The sequence below is a fragment of the Manis pentadactyla genome, chromosome X, assembly GCF_030020395.1.
Source record: "Manis pentadactyla isolate mManPen7 chromosome X, mManPen7.hap1, whole genome shotgun sequence".
Classification (NCBI taxonomy): domain Eukaryota; kingdom Metazoa; phylum Chordata; class Mammalia; order Pholidota; family Manidae; genus Manis; species Manis pentadactyla.
In genome coordinates this window covers 146961303-146985610 of record NC_080038.1, presented here as the reverse complement: position 1 = coordinate 146985610, position 24308 = coordinate 146961303, and the positions used below count along the sequence as shown (strand labels likewise).

At 42.5% G+C, this 24308-nt stretch overlaps 1 pseudogene; it reads right to left on the bottom strand.

Moving 5' to 3' along the window:
* The window catches only part of LOC118931298 (Krueppel-like factor 17), a 46198-nt pseudogene extending 22264 nt beyond the window's left edge, over positions 1–23934 (bottom strand).
* Between the last annotated feature and the right edge of the window lie 374 nt (positions 23935–24308).

Genomic DNA, 24308 nt, shown 5'->3' with positions numbered 1-24308 from the left:
AATAGAAAATCGGAATAAATCTACAACTAGTAAAGAGACTGAATCAGTAATCAAAAGACAAAGGAAAGCTCAAGACAAGATGACTTTACTGGTGAGTTCTACCCAACATTAAAAGGAGAATTAATACCAACCCTTCTCAAACTCTTCCAAAAAACTAAAGAGGAGGGGACACTTCCAAAGTCATTTTATGAGAACCACCATTATTCCTGACACTAAAGCCATATAAGGACACTACAAGAAAAGAAAACTATAGTCCAATATTCCTGATGATAGCGTAGATGTAAAAATCCTCAACGAAAAACAAGCAAACTGAACTAAACAGCACATTAAAAGGAACGTATATCATCATCAGGTGGAATTTATCCCTGAGTTGAAGGGATGGTTCAACATACACAAATCAATAGATGTGACAAATTAATCAAGAAATGAAGGATACAAATCATATGATCATTTCAATAGTTGTAGGCAAAGCACTTGACAAAATTCAACACCTTTTCATGATAAAAACTCTCAACAAATTAAGGGTAGAAGGAATGTACCTCAACATAACAAAGGCCATATATAACTGACAGCTAACATACTCAATGATGAAAAGCTGAAAGCTTTTCCTCTCACATCAAGAGCAAGCCAAGAGTGCCCACTGTCACCACTTATATCAACATAGTACTAGAAGTCAGCCAGAGCAGATAGGTGAGAAAAAGAAATAAGCAGCATCCAAATCAGAAGTGAAGTAAAATTGTCTCTGTTTGCAGATGGCAGGATCTTATGTATAGAAAACCCTAAAGATTCCACGAAAACACTCTTGGAATAAATTAACTCAGCAAACTTGCAGGATGTGAAACCAACATACCAGAGTTACTTGCATTTTTATAACAATGAACTATCTGGAAGAGAAATTAAGGAAACAGTCCCAGTTACAGCAGCATCAAACACAGCGAAACACTTAGGAGTAAATTTAAGCAAGGAGATGAAAGACCTGTACAATGAAAACGGTAAGATGCCGGTGAAAGAAATTAAAGACAAAAACAGATGGAAAGATATCCCTTGTTCTTGGATTCAATGAATTAATATTGTCATAATGTCCATCCACACTACCCAGTGACCTATAGATCAAAATTCCAATGGTATTTTTCACAAAAATAGAAAACATAATCCTGACAGTCAGATCAAACAACAAAAGACCCAAAATTACAAAGCAATCTTGAGAAAGAAGAACAAAACTGGAGGCATCACATTTCCTGACTTCAAACTACATTATAAGGCTACAGTAAGCAAAGTAGTACGGTACTGGAATAAAAACAGACACAGAGACCAACGGAACTAAATCAAGCGCCCAAAAATAAATCCACACATCTAGGTCAACTAATCTTTGACAAGGGTGCCAAGAACACACAACAGGAAAAGAATAATCTCTTTCATAAAGGGTGTTGGAAAAACTGGATATTCTCATACAAAAGAATGGAACTGGATCCCTATCTTACATCTCACAAAAATCAACTCGAAATAGATTAAAGACTTGAAACCAAAACTTTAAAACTAGAAGAAAGCATACCGGAAAAGCTCCTTGCCTTGGGTCTTGGCAATGATTTTTTTTTTTTTTTTGGATAAAACACCAAAAGCACAAGCAACAAAAGCAAAAATAAACAAGTGACTGTATCAAATTGGAAAGTCTCTGCACAGCAAACAATCAAGAAAGTGAAACGCAAACTGTGGAAAGGGAGAAAATGTTTGCAAACCATCTATCTAATAAGGGGTTAATACCTAAATATATAAGGAAACTCATACAACTTAAAATAGCAAAACACAAACAATCCAATTTAAAATGAGCAAAGGACCTGAATAGACACTTCTCCAAAGAAGATATACAGACAGCCAACAGGTAAAGGAAAAGGTGTTGATCAACACTAATCATCAGGAAAATGCAAATATAAACCATAATGAGACAGCCCCCCGCACCTGTTGGAATAACTATTATCAAAAAGACAAGAGATAACAAATTTGGGGGAGAATGTGGATAAAGAAACCTGGTACACTGTTGTTTGGGAATGTAAATTGGTACAGCCGTTATGGAAAACAGCGTGGAAGTTCCTCCAGAAATAAATAAAACTACTGTATGATCCAGCAAGTCCACTCATGGGTATTTATCTGAAGAAATGAAATTAATATCTCAAAGAGATATCTACACACCAATCTATGTTCATTACAGTATTATTCTTAATAGCCAAAATATAGAAAAGCACAAGTATCTGCTAATGGGATGAATAAATTTTAAAAATGTGGTGTGTATATACACAACGGAGTATTACTCAGCCATAAGAAAAGAAGGAAATTCTGTCGTTTGCAACGCAGTGGATGGATCTGGAGGGCATCATGCTGTGTTAAAAAAAAAGGGGGGGGGGAACGCTTATATGTATTTATCACTGGAATCTTTTTTTAAGTCAAAATCACAGAATCAGAGAGTAAAATGGTGGTTGCTAGTGGCTGGCGGGTGCGGGGGCCGTGTGGAAATGAGACGCGTTGGTCAAAGCCTGTGAACCTGCAGTTCTAAGGTGAGTACGTTTAAGGATCCAATGTACAGGACGGTGATCAAGCTAATAATGCTGCATTGTAAATCTGAAATTTGCTGAGAGTACATCTTAAGCATTTTCACCAAAAACAAGTGATGTATAACGGATGTGATAATGACCTTGATTGCAGTAGTCACTTCACAATGTATATATACATCAAATCATCAAATCATCATGCTGTACACTCTGAATAACACGCAAGTCTGTCAATTCTACCTCAGAAAAGCTGGGGAAAATTAAAAGATGTTCAGAGAAGTTAGGAAGGAACGGAAGAATCTCTCTCACACCCTACGCCTAGCTCATCCTCTCTCGAACGATTAACCCAGTCCTCCCAGGCCCCTGCGCCTCAGCGGCCTCGCGATCTGCGCATCCTTCCATCGCTCCGCAGGCGCTGGGAGCGGCCTAGTGCCAGGCGGTGGTCCGGGGACCAGCCAGGCAGCGGCCGTGTCCTGGAGGAGCCGTCAAGGATGGCAGCCGGCAGGCCCAGCCCCACCTGCAGTTTCCCCTGTAGGCCCGCGTCAGTCCTGAGGACGGCACCCCGTGCGCAGGGCAGTCACTGGGGGTGGGGCGGGTGTCGTGAGGCACAGAACCATTTCAGATGTTTCGGTCCCTGTCTCCCACGAGTGAACCTCTCGCTAGAATTCTCGACTGCCCACCTGGGAATTTCTGGCCTCCAACCCCAGAACCTGGAACTCGCCCCTCCGTTCGAAGGTGGAGTCACCATAAGACGATCCAGCGCAGGGCTGAGGTCCGCACCCGGCAAGGTAAGAGCGGCGACCCCTGAGCTGCGCAGCGCCAGCGCAGCGCAGGCCTCGCCTTATATAGGCGCCGCGTGTCGCCACGCCCTCCAAGGCGGAGCCCAGTGCGTCGTCCTCCCCCTGCGTGGTCTTGACTTCTCCGGACACCGAGACCGACTGAGTCACCATAAGGTGCCCCCGGAAGTTATTATGGTCATTTCCCCAGTGTCTCCATCCCGTGGGGCAGAACTTACGTGAAGTAGTCCAACTCTCCTCAACACCATCCTGTGAGGTGGATTTTATATATGTGATCATTCGATGCGGAAACAAGAGAGGTGAAGTAATTCATTGGAGGTCACAAAGCGGGTCAGCCGCAGATTCCGGATCTGAACGCAAATGGCTTTGCCCTCGTAGCCGGACTCGACCCGAGGCCAATCAGCACACGAGGCCTCGACCCGAGATCCAATCAGCCATTCGGTTCGGCATCTTTCATTTCTTTGCTGTAAATTTAGTACAAATTACTTCCAGGGCAAACTTCTAGATTCCATCAGGTTACCTAGGAAAGGATTTTTTGATACCCATCTCCCTTCCCCTGCCCCATTCAATCCCAGAGACTGCTTCACACTAGCAGGGTAACTAACATACGCCTGGGGTCACATGGGTTACCTCTTACCCCCTTCCTACAAAGCTCTAGGTCTCCACTGGGCCCCCACCGCCTATGGCCCCTGCATCAGCAGCAAGCTTGGGCCCTCAGCGACTCCTGGAAAGTCCTGCCCGACGGCCCCCGCCCCCTCCATCAGCCTCAGGTCTCTAAAAGCCTTACTGCAGGCCACCCTAGCACCTTCTCCTGGGGCCCTGGGCGGGCGGAGAGGGGAGGCGAGAGGGCCCGCAGGAGCTGCGGAAGGCCCGTGTGTGTTGGCATCGCAGGCCGCCTTGGCCTCAACCCACCCAGAGGCGGCTGCTACTGGGGAATAAGGTTGCAATCCAGATTGTTTTCTCACTTTCACCCCGCGTCACCGCACAACCGCTGATCTGCTTTCTCTCACTGCCCCATATGACAAAGTATAGTGTTTTTATGTCCATTTAAATTCGTATAAATAGCATTATTCAGCATTTATCCTGGAATTTGCCTTTTTTCACTGAAGGTTGTGTCTGGAGGTCTAGTCCCGTGTTTAGGGAATTAGTGTAGTACTTTTAACTGCTGCTTTTTTTCCCTGTGCGAGTAGAGAAAGGAGGGGCCGTCCAAGGGGATGTAATAAACATTGCCACTGATTAGCACTGGCAAGGCTGAAGCCATTTCTCATTCTCATTCACCTTTGCTTTCACCGGTGTGACCCGACCAGTTTTTTTGTTTGTTTGTTTGTTTGTTTCCCATGGTTTTTTCCTCTGTCGCGATCCTGCCTTTCTCTATCATCAAAGTCTCTCCTGCACCCAGAGTATTTTTGCCTGTGCCCTGCCCAGACAGTCACTGAGTATCACCAAGGGTTTACTCTTTATCTTGCTTGGGCACCCGAAGGCAGTTCACCCTCAAAGGGGTTTAGAAAACAATTGCTCTGCTCCTATTTCTTCCAGAGTCGTTTCACAGTGCGGTAAAAACTGCCTTGTCTGTCAAGACAAAGAGAAAAACTTCAGGGCTGCCCTAAGACTGTTTCACCCAGCAGAGTAGCGATTCCTGCTCACGTCATGTACCCCTAACAGGGTACCTCACCTCTGTGATATTCTTCCCCAAAATATGTAACTCCAGTCTAATCATGAGGAAACTTCAGCAGAACCTTAACTGAGGAACAGTCTACAAAGTACCTGACCAGTATTCTTCAAACACGCCTCGACCATGAAAAACAAGGCAACACAGAGAAATGGTGACACGAGGGAAATACGGCAGTTAATGCAATGCGGTGTCCTGGATTGGATGCCAGAAAAGAAACAGGACCCAAATGGAGAAACTGTTGAAATTCAAATATAGGCTCCTCCCATCCTGGCAAGTGAATTACTCAGCTAACGAATTTACTTTTCTTCTTCCTTCACTCTCTTCCTGCAGACTTCCTTTTGTTCTTTTTCTCTTTTATCCTTTCGTCTCTATCATTTTGAAACCTACTTTTGAATGCAACACAAATCATGTTTTAAAATCCACATTAACCCACTCCCACCTCCGTAAGCAGTTCAAGCCCAAACGACACCTTCCCCCAAGCCCTGTGTCAGATCAGGATTTTCTGTGCTGAATGAAACTATGTGTAGCCACCATGGCTCTGCCTTAGTAAGCAATGAATTCATCTTCTTGGCTTCAGATCCCGAATGATGGTATAATCTTTTTTTAATTGAAGTATAATTGGTATGCAATATTCTACTGATTTCAGGTATACAACATACTGATTCGGCAATTATCTACATTTTTAAATGTTCACCCCATACAGTGCAGTTATCATCGGTCAACATGCAAAGAGATTACAATTTTATTAACTATATTCCCTATGCTGTACTTTCAATCCCCATGACTAACATATTATAATTGGAATTTTATGCCTCTTGATCCTTTTCACCTATTTGATGACCCCTTCCCCATCATGCAACCGCCAATCTCTTCTCTGTGTCTATTGGTCTATTTCTGTTTTGTTCATTTGTTTGTGTTTAATTCCACATAAAAGTGAAATCATATGGTATTTGTCCTTCTCTGACTTATTTCACTTAGCACAATGCCATCCAGGTCCATCCATGTTGTCACACACGGCAAGGTTTCCTTTTTTATGGCTAAGTAATATTCCGTTGCGTGTATGTACCACTTCTTTATCCACTAAGAAAAAGATTTTACTTTTCCCACAGCAGTGGGACCATATTAACCTTCTGCCTATTCTGGACTTTCCCTGAATCCCTCCACAAAACCTGGTCTCCTTGCCATCTGTCTTGCCCTCTTCCTGGTCATTCTTAACACTGCATGATCTTTTAATACACACTGGACTGTTACTGCTCTGTTTACAGTTTATAATTTCTAAACTCCTGAGTTCCATCAAGCCCCTGCCCACATCTCCAACCTCGTCCATGGCCCCTCCTCTCTTCACAATCTCTCCTGTCATTCTGAACTTCTCCACATCTTTGCAGGCACCACTCTACCCAGCACAACACACCAGCCAGCCCATCGCTTCCCCTGGCTACATCTAGCTTGTCTGTCACATTTCTGCTTTTGCCAGTTTCCTGCCCCAATACCCAACAGTGCCCCACCGTGTCCTGTATCCCACGCCTTCTATTTCCCTGGTGGGAGCACTTAACGCATACACGTTGTTTCCCCCTCTGTGTCTGTCACTGGACTATGAGCTCCTTGGGCAGGCCTGGCCTCTTATTTATTATCGGGCCCTCATCAAATCACCTACATTTCTAGTCTTCTCCTTGAATATTGGGCTGTTTTGTTTTCACCTCATGCCTACCTTCTGTAGGTAGGCGCTGAGGTAGAGTTCGGGATGCAAGCAGTTGATTAGGAGTCCAAATCTGTGAAAGGAGAGGGGGAAAGCATTACAGCACGGCTGGTTGTCTGGCTCAAGAGGCCTAGATTTTGGCCCGTCTCAGCTTTTGGCATTTCTTACTCACTAAACTTAATCATTTCTATCTTTTGACTTAAAGTGAAAGACATTTGACTCTTCCTTTCACCTGGACACTTTGAGGCTTTTGTAGGGTTAGTAATGGCCTAATTTCAATATTTTTGTTTCTTGGAACAGGGAGGCCTGTGGAGAGGGAGAGAGATGGGAGAACAGCCTGTTGGAGGAGAAGTCAGGACACACACATTCATGCATGAGGTTCACTGCCTCACATGGGTGTGGTTCTTCGTGCCCCAGAACAGCTGCAATAGTAACATCGGAGATTACTGACTGCAGATTACCTTAACAAAAATAATAGTAAAAAGTTTGAAGTAAGGCAAGGTGTACCAAAATGTGACGCAGAGACACAAATGCTGCTGGAAAAAAGGTGCCAGTAGACTTGCTCATGGCAGGTTGTCACAGGCCTTCCATTTTTTTTTCCATGTTGTGATATTTAATTCATTTATAGTCTTAACTATGGGATCTTATTGAACATGGTATGTATTTTTTTTGAGATACAATTTTTTAAATTTTATCATTAATCTACAATTACATGAGGAACATTATGTTTACTAGACTCCCCCCTTCACCAAGTCCCCCCCACATGCCCCATTAGTCACTGTCCATCAGCATAGCAAGATGCTATAGAATCACTACTTGTCTTCTCTGTGTTGCACAGCCCTCCCCGTGGCCCCCCCCCCACATTACAGATGCTAATCGTAAGGCCCCCTTTCTTTTTCTCCGCCCTTATCCCTCCCTTCCCACCCATCCTCCCCAGTCCCTTTCCCTTTGGTAACTGTTAGTCCATTCTTGCGTTCTGTGATTCTGCTGCTGTTTTGTTCCTTCCGTTTTTCTTTGTTCTTATACTCCACAGATGAGTGAAATCATTTAGTACTTGTCTTTCTCTGCCTGGCTTATTTCACTGAGCTTAATACCCTCTAGCTCCACCCATGTTGTTGCAAATGATAACATTTGTTTTCTGCTTATGGCTGAATAATACTCCATTGTGTATTATGTGCCACCTCTTCTTTATCCATTCATGTACTGATGGACACCTAGATTGTTTCCATATCTTGGCTATTGTGAATAATGTGGCAATAAACATAGGGGTGCATCTGTCTTTTTCAAATTGGGCTGCTGCATTCTTAGGGTAAATTCCTAGAAGTGGAATTCCTGGGTCAAATGGTATTTCTATTTTGAGCTTTTTGAGGAACCTCCATACTGCTTTCCACAATGGTTGAACTAATTTACATTCCCACCATCAGTGTAGGAGGGTTCCCCTTTCTCCACAACCTCGCCAACATTTGTTGTTTTTCTTTTGGATGGTAGCGATCCTTACTGGTGTGAGGTGATAGCTCATTGTGGTTTTAATTTGCATTTCTCTGATGACTAGCGATGTGGAGCATTCAAGAACCATTTCTAAGTGCACTTAATTCTCTCTCTCTTCACTTGACTTATATCAGTTTTCTCCACTGCTATCTGAAGCAGAGAGCGAGTACACTGCCCGAGGCCACACAGCCAGGAAGCAGCAGAGGCAGGATTCAAAATCTACTGGTCACACAAATGTCTTACCCAGCCCCTATCCTGACCTGTGCTGAACTAGGTGATACTGGGAAAGGCTTAGCTAAGGCCCGCTTTAGGGCAATCACCGGGTAAAGGAGAGACTGGTTTCTTCCAATCACCGGCTCACCTCCTTTATCTGCCTTTCTCCTGGTTAGTCCTTACCTGAGCTCAAACCACACTTCCCAAGAAAGGCCTTCCTAGCCCCCTTGGACCACTTCACCAAGTGTCTGATGTTTGTCCTTAGAGCACATTCCTCTCATCCCTCCTCCACTAGACTGTAACCTACCCAAGGGCAAGAGCCTGTTTTACCCACTGTAGTACACACAGTGCAACCATGCCCAGTGGATCCTCCTCCTTCTGTTCCTCAGAGACAGTGATGGGTCACCAAGAGACTGTTCTCTTGCCTTCCAGAAAGGAACCTCGCCCTGGGCCACTGATTCTGACATGTTCTGCCCCACAGAAGGGACCTGGCACCCAGGTGGGAATCAAAGAGACTTCAAGTACTTGAATCCTCAGTCCCTGGGGCCAGTAACTGGGTTAAAAATGAGCGCCCCCTGCCCTTATTTTTTATTTCACGCACTCCCTTCCCAGAGTCTGGGCACCCGGATGCCCAGAAGTCTATCTGGAAGGCACGAGGAGAAGGGATGCAGGTGGCCACACTACACAGGGCTGAAGCACACCGAAGTCCCCAAGTTAAACTTGCCCAGACACCCGGCATGAGCTTGAGCCTCGTCAGCAGTGTGGAGTGTTTCCTCAAGTTTCACCTGTGATGTTTCTGCTCCACAGCAAGCAAGGAACCCTCATGCTCTGAGTCCTTAGCGTCCAGCACAAGGTGTGAAAAAGTGTAGATGTCCAGGGAATGGGAGGTCCAGCTAATGCCCAGGAACCCTTCAGGGCTCACTTGGGCACCTCCTGGAGAAGTCTTCTTCCCTGACACAGCCCTCCACTGTCTCTGTGCCCCCCAACAGGGCGCCCTCACAGCCATGGCACTCTCTGCATTGTGGGCTCAAAGAATATTCGTTGTGTGAAATGAGGCTTGCAGGCTGACTCTCCTCTGAGCGGATGCCAAGGCCAGTGCTCGCTCTCTCTGCCTGAAATTCTCTTTCCTCTTCATTCACCTGCTCAGTTTGTTTCAACATTTGAGGGACTACTAAGTAACAGATACATCTGCTGACTGGGCTCAAGGGTCACCTCCCCCAAATTCTTTTTAACCTTCCCTTGTAGGTGCACCTCCTCCCATGGTCACTGCACCTAGGTGATCTCTATGCCATGTTTTCTCTTCTGGTAAATGAGAAAAACGGTACTGGACTGGCTGGGACACATCTTACATGCCCAGTCTGGTTCTCTCTGGAGGAGACTGATCATAGTTGGGACCTGAACTCTGGCAACTGAGAGCTTGGGCAAGTTCCGTTCTATGAGTTTGCTGGTCAGTATAAGGGTTAAAATCCAGAAGTGAGGTTCTGAACTACCTGGCTGGGTTGTCAGGATATAGTCATTATGCCCTCAACCCTAGGGGAGGAGCAGGGCAGGACAGGCTCTTAAATACCTGGTATTTGGTAGTCCAGGCACCTGCCCTCAGTGTTATAGTGAGGTTCGTCCTTCTCTGCCCCAATCTAATGTCCTCTACCCCCAAGACGCCTAGAGAACAGAACCTAAAACAAGAACTAAATAGTGATGTTTGACTGGGAGGTGCAAACCTAGGGAACTGAGCCTGGGAAAAGGGAAGCAGGGAAGAACTGGGCATCATGCCAGGCGGGAGCAGTCTGGGTCCTGCTTGCCGACCAGCCCTGAGCAGCCTGGCAGGAGTGGCTGCCAGCTCCGCAGGAGGCCTCCTCACCAGCATGTACAGTCTTCCCCCGTGCATTTGTAGGGTCTCTCACCTGCAGAGTTGGGTGACAAGGAAGAGAGAATTAAGTAGAGGCACAGGCCAGCATGTGGAAAGGAAGGGGTCTGACTGTACAAGGCAGAGCAATCAAGGTTGAGGAATCAAAATGAAAAATAGGAAAGCGGTGAGGAGGCAACACAATCAGCAATCCCGGTCACCTTGGCACAAACTGGCCTGTGTTAAGGCAAGTTGGGGGCCCACACAACTCAATCCCAAGTTTGAAAGGTGATGGGCTAATCCAAGAGCATTACAAAGCAGCAACCCAGCACCAATCTGAAGACCAGAGATGGCTCCAGCCCCGTCCCACCCCACCCGTCTGATACCTCATTCACCTGTGTGTTTGCGTTCACGACTCAGGAGGTGGAAGCGTTTAGTATAAGCTTTTCCACAGCTCATGCTGGCAGCGGTAAGGCCTTGAGATCGGGGATCTCCTCCTGGGACGGAGCCCTTTCCTGGGCCATGGAGTTCTGCTCTGCTTTGCGTGGAACAGGTATAGGCTGCTCAGGTAGGAAGGGGTCTTCCTGGGAAGCTGGCTGGCTCACAGAGTCCTGGGATTCTAAAGCCAGCAGTGATGGGAAACCAGTTGGAGGCATCCCAAAGTCGTGGGGATTGGTAGAGGGTAACATATTAGCCAAAGGAGGGAGCACTGCCTGGGCTTCAGTAGAAGGCATGGTTGGGCCCAATAACATTTCAGGTGTTAAAGAGTGTCTGTTAGAAGGTGCTGCTTGGGGGCCGGAATAAGGCATTGTTAGCACCTCAATGTGAGACATCATTGGGATGCCACTGGGAGCTCAGCTCAGATTGGCAACCTGCTGGGGGCTACCCTTAAACTCTCACCGAAGGTCATGGCCATCCCCAGAATACTGGGGTATCCTGAAGGCATTGTCTGGGGCCCCTTGAAAATCATCATTTGTGGCTGGGAGGAAGATATTCCCTGAGAGTAAATGATCGGGGAAGCAGTAACAGTCACTTGAGGGCAGTAGTTCACACCAAGCTCAGGCAGCAACATGCTGAACCACGGCCCCATTTCACTTGCATTCTGCCTGGGTGTCTCAGCAGAGACCATGGGGACCCTCTCCAGCTCTGTGCGCTGAGGAAAGCGAACACCTGATGGGCCATGGTTCCAAGAGGTGTGCACTCCGCTGCTTCAAGGAGATGGAAACATGTCCAAGGACACTGACTTCTCGGTATCCTTGGAGAGAGAGGAGAGAAAGGTGAAATTCACCCTAGCTCAAATCCTGCTTCATAAGTCCCTCCTCCTTATCTCCACACCTCACTCTAGGCCTCCATCACCTCTTGACTGAATTATCCTGCCTCCAGGTCATTGTCCAGGTTGGGCTTTCTGAGATGCAGGGCTGACTGACAGGAGCATGGGGGAAGGCTAGATGTGATTCATACTATTTTTCCTCCTCGGCATTTTTTTGTTTTTATTTCATAAAATGATACAAAGAGAACGAATAATATATTCCACAACCTACAGACCTTTAATAAAATGCTAAGAAAACCTTCACACTCCTCAAAACTCCAAGAAAATTCTCACATTCCAGATTATATTAAAGTGTGAATGAAGGTGAAGGAACATCACAAACCAGCAAAATGGGTGCAGAAAGCCACAAAGGTAGAAGAATGGACACTTCAGATGGGTTCTGGCTTCAGCAAAAGTTAGAAACCCTCTGAAAATATCTACCTATTGAAGAAGGTCTCAACCTAAGTGGAAAATGCTGTGGACAGGTCTGAGATGAAACTGGAGGAGATAAGGAGAAGAGGCAGACTTTTTAAAAGTGGGGGGGGCGGACGTTGTCTTAGAAGTCAGGGGCAGTACCTTTGATGGGTCACTGCTGTGAAGGGAAGAAAAGAAGAAATTGGTAGTAGACTCTCTTGAAACAGGATAGGATCCAAGAATCATATATTTTAAAGCTGTCCATTCCTGTAGTAGTAGAGAATGACCTCTTGAGCTGAGAAACTGGGAAAGCTATCCCACCCACTCCTGTGCTGGGAAGGTCCAGAAAAGACAAATCCACTCCAAGAGGAAAATATAAGTAGTACGTATCCATAAAAGATACAAAAACATCAAAATAGAAATTGAAGATTATGTCTACTCCACCCCAGCTTTCCTGTTCCCTCCTCCACATCCTCTTTTTCCCATCTGACAGCTCAGACTCAGAGTCCCAAGAACCAGCCAATCAACTGATCCTCTAGACCTAGTGTCACTTCACTGCAGGGCCTTCATGATCAAAATGCCAGAAAAGATTTAAAGATATTACCAGCCTTTCCAACCAAAACTCTTCAGGAGCATCAATGCCTTGCTTACTGTGATGATAGAGTGATTGAAGATTATGTGAATATCAAAGATCTGGCTTGAAGCCAAACTGTGGTTCACTATATGAAAATAGTAGAAGCTCTGCTGACTTATGATGCCCGTTATTATGCAGTAAAGGATCAACAAGGACTTCCTTGGGGGCTTGGAGTCAGCTATAAAGGAATCAGCCAGTATGATTTCCAAGATAAAGTGAAACCTCAGAAAGTAACTGTGAATCATTTCAGACACTTACAAGAACTTTGAGCAGTTCTGAAGCGAGCAATAGCACTTTAAGGGACCGAATAGTCTTAGGCAAAGAACTTTCATTAGTGAAGCCATAGGTTAGGAGAAGACTGAAGTGTAAATTACTTTTTATAACTCATTTATGTACCATTTATACAGCAATTCCACATCTAATCATTTACACTAAGGAAATAAAGTTATACACAAAGAAAGAAAAAAGAAATCGAAGACTGTAATTTCTCAAGAGAAAAAGCAAATCCACCAGAAAAATGCTGCCACAGATCAAGGAAAAACTAACATTTCAAACACAAGCTTAAGAAAAAGAAAGAAAGCAGAACTTAAGAAAGCAACTGCAGCCTTTACTCCAATTACAGGAATATCATAGAACAGAAATAGAGGAATCCAAAAAGTTATGTCCAGACAATAGGTTACAAGTTATGTTGGAGGAGGGGGAGGGGAGCAGGGGGGTCACGTTATAAGGTGCACTACTGTGGTGGTGGCAGTGTTTCACAAAGTCTTTTCTTTATAATAATTCATTAAGCTATGCATTTATATTCACTTTTTCTGAGCACTATTTTTCACAGTAAAATGGTTTTAAAATGATATGAGAAACTGGGATTTCCAGCATAAGTGAAAATTCTCTTTTTGGAAGAATTTACTTCAGAGAAGTAAAAACACCAAAATTTAAATACGAAATATTTATACAAACTCACAGCATCTTCACGCTCAGATTTTGGTCTCCAATTCCATTTCTCACTAAAAGGAAGAGAATTTCCTGACTACAAGTCTATAACAAGGCAGCAATAAATGAGCCTGGTACATCTTTTTTTTAAATTTTTTATTAAGGTATGATTGATATACACTCTTATGAAGGTTTCACATGAAAAAACAATGTGGTTACTACATTGACCCATATTATCAAGTCACCGCCCATACCCCAATGCAGTTACTGTCCATCAGGGCAGCAAGTTGCCAGAGATCCACTATGTCCCTTCTCTGTGCTACACTGCTCTCCCCGTGACCCCCCCACACCATGTGTACTAAACATAATACCCCTCAGTCCCCTTCACCCTCCTTCCCCACCCACTCTCCCACACCCCTCCCCTTTGTTAACCACTAGTTCATTCTTGGAGTCTCTGAGTCTGCTGTCATTTTGTTCCTTCAGTTTTGCCTCATTGTTATACTCCACAAATGAGTAAAATCATTTGTTACTTGTCATTCTGTGCCTGGCTTATTTCACTGAGCATAATACCTTCTAGCTCCATCCATGTTGCTGCAAATGGTAGGATTTGTTTTCTTCTTATGGCTGTATAATATTCCATTGTATATATGTACCACATCTTCTTTATCCATTCATCTACAGATGGAAACTTAGGGTGCTTCCATATCTTGGCTATTGTAAAAAGTGCTGCAATGAACATAGGGGTGCATATGTCTTTTTGAATCTGAGAAGTTGTATTCTTTCGGTATATTCCAAGGAGTGGGATTCCGGAGTCAAATGGTATTTCTATTTTTAGTTTTTTGAGGAACCTCCATATTGCTTTCCACAATGGTTGAACTAGCTTACATTCCCACCAGCAGTGTAGGAGGGTTCCCCTTTCTCCGCATCCTCGCCAACATTTGTTGTTCTTAGTCTTTTCAATGCTGGCCATCCTTACTGGTGTGAGGTGATATCTCACTGTGGTTTTAATTTGCATTTCCCTGATGATTAGTGATATGGAGCATCTTTTCATGTGTCTGTTGGCCATCTGAATTTCTTCTTTGGAGAGCCATCTCTTCATATCCTCTGCCCATTTGTTAATCGGGTTATTTGCTTTTTGGGTGCTGAGGTATGTAAGTTCTTTATATATTTTGGATGTTAACCCCTTGTTGGATATGTCACTTACAAATATATTCTCCCATACTGTAGGATGCCTTTTTGTTTTGTTGATGATGTCCTTTGCTGTACAAAAACTTTTTACTTTAATGTAGTCCCATGAGTTCATTTCTGCTTTTGTTTCCCTTTCTTGAGGAGATGGGTTCGGGAAGAAGTTGCTCATGCTTATATTCAGGAGATGTTTAGAGTCTGGTACATCTTGCCAGAAAATAATGGAACTTTCAAAGGTGATTAGGATTGTGTCCTACCAAGATAACAATTACACCTTCAGAATTTGTCTGATGTAATGGAGTCTATTTAAAGTTGGTAATTTCCAGGAAATTAAATTGGAAGATAAACTATGGTTAATTTTGATTTCAGCTCTTAGGTAGGTGGAGACTACCACAAAACACCGCTAGTCCCATAGCAGGCAGCCTTACACACATTCATGGAGCAGCTTACATTCAGTTTGTAGGAGCCAGAGTGGGCAATAAAAATCTTGTGCTCCAAATTCTGTGAATCTGTGTTCTGATTTGTAGTTGCTGCCTCTGATCATGAGGTGAAGACACAGAGGTGGAAAGCCACTGTTGAAAGACCCACTGCCATTGTTACAAATCCTTTGTCCTCCAACTAACCAGATTTCCAGGGTATTTAAAGGGCTGGTGCCAATTTCTTTCCCTCTCTGTCTTTGCCTTTTTTCTCTTTTGGGAAGCAGACATTTAAGGACTGAAATATTCAGAAGCAACCACATCTATCAGAAGAAAAGATGCAGATTCAGAAAAATATCTGAGGAAATTTACATTTACACCTCAGGATGATCTTGGCACAGAGACAACATATAACAATCAAAAAGAAAAACCATATAGTGACTGCAATGCAATGGGGTATGTGGGGGGCTCAGTAATATGAGTGAATGTAGTGACCACATTGTTTTTTCATGTGCAACTTTCATCAGTGTATATCAATAATATTTTAAGAAAAAAAAGAAAAACCATATAAACAAACAAACAGACAAACAACAAACCCTAAGGAAGAGGGAGAATCTGACTTTCAGATTTCTACATTATAAGATTCAAATCTCCACTTTAAAAACAACCTCCAAAAAAAGAAAATATCCCTGAGAAAGACCAAATGTTGGACTTATTACACAAAAAAATTTAAATAAGTGCCTTAAAGACACTCAAACAGCTCAAACAGACATTCAGAAAAAGGATGTGGACAAAGTCATAAAAATGATGCATGAACAAAATGGAAATAAAGAGATAGGGAAACAAAAAGAAACAGAAAAGAAATTCTGGACCTGAAAAGTGTGATAACTAAAATGAAAAACTGACTAGAGGGACTTAAAAGCAGATTTGAGTAAGCAGAAGAATCAGCTAATTTGAGTATAGGTCAACTGAAATTACCAATTTAAGGAACAGAAAGAAAAAGATTGAACAGAGCCTAAAGGAACTGTGGGACATTTAGCAGACCAACTTATATATTTTGAGAGTCCTAGAAGACAGAAAGCAATGGGCAGAGATAGTTCTTGAAGAAATAACGGCTGAAAACTTCCCAAATTTGATGAAAGAAAGACATGAATATAGGCAGGCCAAGAAGCATAATGAACATCAACTAGGATAAATGGAAAAAAAATCCACACTGTGACACATCATAATCAAGCTGTCCAAAGACAAAGAGAACCTTGAAAACAAGAAGCAACTCATCACATATTCCCAAATAAGATTTCCAGCAGATTTCTCATCAGAAACCTTGGAAGCCAAAAGGTAGTAGGTTGATATATTCAGAGTGATGAAAGAAAAAACTGTCAACCAAGAGTCTTATATCTGTCAAAAGTATCCTTCAAAAATAAAGGAGAAATCAAGCCATTCCCAAATAAACAAAATTTAAGGGTGTTCATTACCACTGGACTTGCCCTGCAAGAAATGCTAATGGGGTCCAGCAAGTTGAAATAAAAGGACACTAAATAGTAACTCAAAGCTGTATGAAGAAATAAAGATTCCTGGTAAAAGTAAATAACATATGGACAATTATAAAAGCTAATCTTAGTGTAATTTGATTTCTAATGCCACTTTTTGTTTTCTACATGATTTGAGAGACTAATTGTAAAATAGTAAGAAATCTATATATTGATCTTTGCCCCTGGTTCCTGACACAGAGATCCTAAATCCCTTGGAATTTCTTGGGTGATAGGAGCATCTTTTGTTCTAATGAGGTGACTCCTGGGGGGGCTCCTGGAGGGGGTTGGTCACCAGAAAGACCAAGCCATTCTTAGAAGCTTGGAAATTCTGACCACCCTTCATTCTGCAGGAAAAGGAAAGGGGCTAGAAAATGAATTAACAATACCTCCATAAAAATCCCTAAAATAGGGAGTTCAGAGAGTTTCTGGATTGTTGAACACATGGAGGTGCAGGGAGGGTGTTGTGCCTGGAGAAAGTTCCACATCCCTTCCCCACACCTCCCATTTTCCTATACCTCACCCCCCATGTATCTCTTTATCTAGCAGTTCACCTATAGCCTTTAAAATATACTTTGTAATAAATAAGCAATAGCATGTGTACTGTTTTCCTGGGTTCTGTGGGGTACCCTATTAAATTATCAAACCTGAGGAGGGGGTCATAGGAATCCCAATTTATATATAGTCAGCCGATCAGAAGCCCAGGTGACAATCTAGACCTGCAATTGGTGTCTGAAGCAGGGGATGGGGAGCAGTCTTGTGGGAGGAAGCCCTTAATCTGTGGGTTTGAGTGCTAACTCCAGGCAGTTATAGTGTTGGAGCTGCTTAGAAAAGTGTTGTAAATTTGAGAGTAAAGGAAAAGTTTTTTTTCCCCTCAGGCACTAAAACATACAAAAACTATTTTTAGTTTATATTTTGGGATATACAATGCAGGAAGATGTAATTTTGTGACATCATTAGCAGGGGTAGGACTTGATGAGGCAGTTTTTTTGTGCTGCTGAAGTTAAGCTGGTATAAATTTAAATTAAGAGTATTATAACCTTTGGATGGTTAGATGTTCCCCATAGTAAACAGGAAGAAAATAGCTATAGAATATACACAAAAGGAAATGAGAAGAGAATTAAAGTTTCATTACAAAAGAAAATCAGCTAAACACAAAAGACATAATACAGTAAAAGAGGGACCAAAAAAGCTAAAAGACATATAGAAAACAAATAGCTTAATGACAGAACTTCCTCTTTATCAGTGATTATTCTAAATGTAAATGGCTTAAACTCTCTAATAAAAGAGATTAGAAGAATGGATTAAAAGAAACATGATAAAACTAGATGGCGTCTACAGGAGACTCACTTTAGATCCAAAGAAACAAATAGGTAGAAAGTGAAACAATGAGAAAAGATATTCCATGGAAATAGTAAACAAAAGAGTGGGAATGGCTATACTAATATCAGACACAATAGGCCTTAAGTCAGAAAAGGCTACAAGAGACAAAGGACATTATCTATTAATAAAAGGTCCAATATAGCAAGAAGACAAAACAGTGATAAACATTTATACACCTAATAACAGACCATCCAAATATATGAAGCAAATCGCAACCAAATTGAAAGAAGAAATAAACAGTTGTAAAACAATAATTGGAAACATCAACACCCCACTCAGAATAATGGATAGAACAACCAGAGGATAAGGAGACAAAGACCTTGAACAACATAATAAACCAAGTAGATGTAACAAACATGCAGAACAGTCTACCTAATGCATTCTTCTCAAGTGCACATGGTACATTCTCCAAGATAGATCATATGTTAGGTCACAAACTAAGTCTCAATAGGTTAAGAGAGAAATCAGTAATGGCAGCAACACTATAAAATCCCCAAATTTGTGGAATTAAACAACATACTCTTAAGCAATGAATAGGTCAAAAAAGAAATCACAAGGAAATCAGGAAATTCCTAGGAGACAAATGAAAATGAAAATACAACATTAAAAAAAGAGTGGGGTACAACACAAGCAGTGCTAAGACATAATTTATAACTGTAAATCCTCACAGTTAAACAAAGAGCTCATGTGCTCTACAATAAAAACCAAATCTATTATATTTGGGCAGGAAAAGAAGATCTCAAATATCAATCTGGCTTTACATCTTAAGACAGTAGAAAAAGAACAAACTAACCCTAAAGCCAGCAGAAGGAAGGAAGTATTAAAGCAGTATCAATGAAACCAAAAGTTGGTTATTTGGAAAATTAATAAAACTGTCAAACATTTAACTAGACCAACCAAAAAAAAAGAGAAAACTCAAATTACTATTACCAAAAATGAAAGTGAGGACATTACTACTGATTCAACAGATATGAAAAGGACTATAAGAGACTACAATGAACAACTGCATGCCAACCAATTTGATAGCCTAAAAAAATTGATAAATTCCTAGAAAGACAAACCTACCAACACTGAATCATAAAGAAATGGAAATCGAAGCAGACCCATAACTAGTAAGGAGACTGAATCACCAATCAAGAGCCCCAGGGCAAAGCAAGGACCTGAACTTGATAGCTTCACAGTAAATTCTACTAAACATTTAAGAACACCAGTGCTTCTTGAATTCTTTAAAATTCTTCAAAAATTTAAGAGGGAGAAATACTTCCCAACTCATTCTGTGAGCCCAGCATTACCCTGATATCAAAAACAGACAAGACATCATCACAAGAAAACTACAAACTTTTTTTACTAATATAGGTGCAAAAATCCTCAACAAAAAACTAACAAATCAAATCCACCCACAGATCAAGTGGGATTTATCCCTGGAATGCAAGGCTGATTAAATATACAAAAATCAATCAATGTAAATATATTAAATAAGGGAAAACACAAACCTATCAAGTGATGCAGAAAAAGCATTTTTGAAACATCCAACATCCTTTAATGATTAAAAAAAAAAGCACTAAAAAACTAGAAAACTTCCAACATGATAAAGGGTATTTATGAAAAAGCCACTTCTGACATCATCGTCAATGGTGAAAGACTGACAGTTTTCCTCTAAGATCAGGAAGAAGACAAGGATGCCTGATTCCACCACTTTTATACAACATCATATTGGGTCTAGCCAGTACAATTAGGCAAGAAAAAGAAATAAAAGGCATCCAAATTTAGAAAGTAGTAAAACTAACTCTGTTCCCAGATGATGCAATCTTACATGTAGAGCTTTCCAAAAAACCGACAAGATGGCAGAAGTGGACATTCTGCAAGTTCACCTACCATGGCACGGACCCAGACCAGATGCGAGACGTACTGCCTGATTCAAAACTCACTACAAAGCCACAGTAATCGAAACAGTGTTGTGCTGGCATTAAGGATAGACCTGTTTGCAACATAAAGGAACAGAGCCCCTAAATAAATCCCCATATATATGATTTTCAACAATGGTTCCAAGACCATCCACTGGGGATAAGACAGTCTTTTCAATAAAAGGTGCTAGTATAACTAGATATCCACTTGCAAAAGAATGACCTTGGACCCTCAACACCACATACAAAAATTAACTCAAAATGGATAAAAAACATAAACATAAAAGCTAAAATTATAAAAAACTTAGGAAAAAAACTAAGGGGAAGCTTCATGCCATTGGATTTGGCAATTATTTTTTGAACATGACACCAAAGGCATAGGCAGGAGAAGGAAAAATCGACAAAATTGGACTTAATCAAAATTCAAAACTTTTGTGCATCCAAAGACACTACCAACAGAGTATTAAAGGCAACCGATGGAATGGGAGAAAACATTTGCAAATTCTGACATATCTGACAAGGGACTAATATCCAGAATACACAGAGAACATAAAAAACAGATTCAAAATGGGCACAGGATTTGAAATAGACTTTTCTCCAAAGATATACAGGTAGCCAATAAGCACATGAAGAGATGCTCAACATCTCTAACTATTAGGGAAATGAAAATCAAAACCACAATGAGATGCCAGTTTGTACCCATTAAAATAACTATTACCCAAAAAACCCCAAAAGTATTCGCAAGATGTAGAGAAACTGGAATCCTTGTGCAACCACTGGTGGGAATGTAAAATGGTGCAGCCACTATGGAAAGCAGCATGGCAGTTCTTCAACAAATTAAAAATAGAATTACCATATGATTCAGCAAGTCCGTGACTGGTTTTACACATATTAAAAATTGAAAGCAGGGACTGGAATAGGTATTTGTTCACCCACATTCAAAGCAGCATACTCACAGTAGCCAAAATGTGGAAGCAACCCAAGGGTCCATCAACAGATGAATGGATAAACAAAATGTGATATACATACAATGGAATATTATTCAGCCCTAAAGTGGAAGGAGATTCAGACAAACTCTTCAACATGAGTGAACCTGGAAGACATCAAGCCAGTAACAATAGGATAAATGTATGATTCCATTTACATGAGGTTCTTAAGAGAAGTCAAATCTGAAGAGACAGAAAGTAGAATGGTGGTTGCCAGGGACTGGGTAGGAGGAATGGAAAAGTTACTTTTAAAAGGTTAAGGAATTTCAGTTTTAGATGATGAAAAAGCTCTGAAGATGGATGGTGGTGATGGATGCACAATAATGTGAATATGCTTACTATACATTTAAACATGGTTATAATGATATTTTTATGTTATGTATATCGTACCACAAATTGTTTAAATATTTTTTAAAAGACAGAAGGGATTCCCAGTGGCCAAATTTGTGACGATTTTGAGAATCAAAAAGAATAATTGATTTTAATAGATTAAATCTATGAAAATTCATGAGCCAAAGTAACAAGGGTCAGCTATTATCCCACCTTTAAACACTGTGAACTGAAGTGAAAGAATGAAGCACTTATTCTTTCTGGTAGGAAACTATTTCACAATGACTAAATAATTCCAGTTGTTTAAGAAAACTCCTACTTCATGGAAGCGCACAAACTAATAAATGTAGAAGGAATGATGAAAGTTGAAAATCATTATTTTACAACCCCCTAATGAAACTTCTAAGGAAAAATTAGTATTTGGCTGAAACCAGGAAGTGAATGGTGGGGAACTGGGTATTTGGATACATGCAAGGTAACATTACACAGATCTACACAGATCACTTTCTGATGGCAAGCTTAAAAGATAAATTTGCATAGGAGATCAAACAGACTTTTCCATACCTTAATTCAAGGGCCAAGCCTAGTGTAACCAAACGTGGGGAACCAGATGTTGTCTCCTGGTATCATGCGGGATGAAGCCCGTTAGGACCTATGAGTCCCTCTTACGAAAAATCACAAATCCAACTAAGCTTTAAGATCTAACTCCAAGTTAGAGGTAATATTAGAGATAGGAGATTAAGCTAAATTATACCATGAGAAATCAATCTGATAGATCCAATAGAAGGAATATTCTACAAGACAAAAATTAGGATCATGAAAAACAGAGTCAGGAAAAAAGAAAATCATTCCAATTTCTAAGAGACTCAAGAAACATAATAATCAGATGAAGCACATTGTCTTAAATTGGGTAGTGGTTTGGACATGCCCATTGTAAAGGACATAGTAAGGACAACTAGGGGAATATGAGTAAGAATTATATATAAGATGATACTGAGAAATTATTATTTATTTTGATAGGTTTGATGACGTTTTGAGTAGGGAGGAAAACAATTATTTTAACCGTATAAGTGTTGAGGACAGCCTGATTCATTCACCACTATATCAGAAAGCAGCATAAGTAGGACTGTTATAGGCTCCAGATAATTGTCTTTTGGAGGGGTGTTTTGGGAGCACTCAGCCCCTTTTCCCTCCCTCTCAATAATACCCCACTTTTATGTTCCTGATCCTTCACGGGCAAACTTTTCTGAAGATGTCTAAATACACTTTCACCACTACCTCACCTTATTATTCCCCCAAATCCATTGTGGTCCACAGATCTCCACAGAAAGCTTTCATAAAAGTAACCGACGACTTCCGTGTCACTAAGTCCAAACACTTGTCAGACTCCTTCTCGCGTGACCTCTCCGGAGCTTCTGAGACCACTGGCTGCTCTTCTTGAAAAACTCCTTTCCCAAGCCTCAGGAACACACTGTCACAGTTGCCTGGTTTTCCTCCTTCCTTTTTCCAGCCCTCCTCCTTTTCAGTCTTCCTTGGGCAGAATTCAAGGCAGTAGTAAGAAAGCTGTTGTGATAATCTAAGCGAGAATTAAAATGGTGGCCTAACGAGAGAGGTGGAGATGGAGAAAATGGAATGGTTCCTGGAGATGTTTTAGAGGTAGATGCAGGAATTGGTTATTATTTGGGTCTGGGGGTGAAGCAAGCACCCAGGTCAGTTCACCAGATTTCTGGCTTGCGCAGTTGCTTGAAAATACTGGTTACATTTTCAGAGACTGCTTCCTACTGCTCTTGGAATAACCACCTGAAGCCCTGCAGGCCCTCGATGGTGAAAGGGTCCCTGCCTCCCCTCCCCTCGGCCCCCTCTCCCATCACGCTCTTGGCCTTGGTTTCACAGTCCTCCTCCTTTCCAGTCTTCCTTACAGGTGTTCCCTGCGCTCTCTCGGGCAACCTTTCTCATGCTAATGGATCCACTTCTGTTTATACTCCAATTATTTTTAAGTCAGTAGCTCCAGGGCAGATCGCTCCGGAATATTCCAGCTGCCTAAAGCTCCGTCCATGCAGGTGGCTACAACATTCTACTCCACGAACCCACCTCCAAACCCACCTCCAGGCCAAATCCTCAGCTGTCTTCTCCACCTCCTAAATCAGACCAAATGCCTCCCATGGCCCCTGTACATCTCCTTCACGGTAATCTGTACATTTCTAATCTTTCAGACATGCATTAATGAAATGATATAATATCTTATGATAAACACGCAATTGTAATCCCAGAGTCTACCAAAGGCCTGCCATTTAGTAATTTTTTCCTCCTTGCCAGCATCCAGTTTACTCCCCTAACTTTGGTCTTCGTTCCTGCGCACTCAAGAGCCTCTAGACCGTGAGAGTTATCTGGAACCCTTTCCCCCATGCCCAACCCAGAGGCTAATTGCTCTGTGGATATTAATTGAACAAACGACACTCGATTTAGGTCCTCCATCTCCCATCCTTGCCCTTCCCGCCCCTCACCTGAGGCGTCCCTCAAATGGCCGATACCTCAGAGGATTTCAGCTTTCCTCCACTCCCCCAGCCCCAAAGCCGGCACTGGGGCTGACGCCCAGACTCACCTCCACAAGCTGGTGCTGAGCTGCCTGCCACTGGCTCAGCCCGTCAGCCTCCTGCTCCATCTCAGCCTGGGATCTGCTGCACAACCACACTGTGCGCGGGACCAGGCCACCAGGCCCACATCAGAGTGCAGCAGAGACCTGCCTCCAGGGCTTCGCAGGTCGGCTGCCCAGCACCACCAGCCACAATCACCGCGCTCAGCTTCTACTTCCTGCCCCCAGGGGGCGGAGCCAGAGCTGCACTCGCGCCCCACTCACCAGCTGGGCCCCGCCCCACCGTGGGGGGGGGGGCCCTCTCCTGCCCCAACACAGCAGGGCCACTAACATGGGCCACTTCTATCTACCATCGGGCCCACCCAGTCTGAGCTCTTTGGCCCAAGTTAGGGTGGGGACACCAAGGTTTCTGACTCCGGCCAGGCCTTGCGGACCTCCCAGTA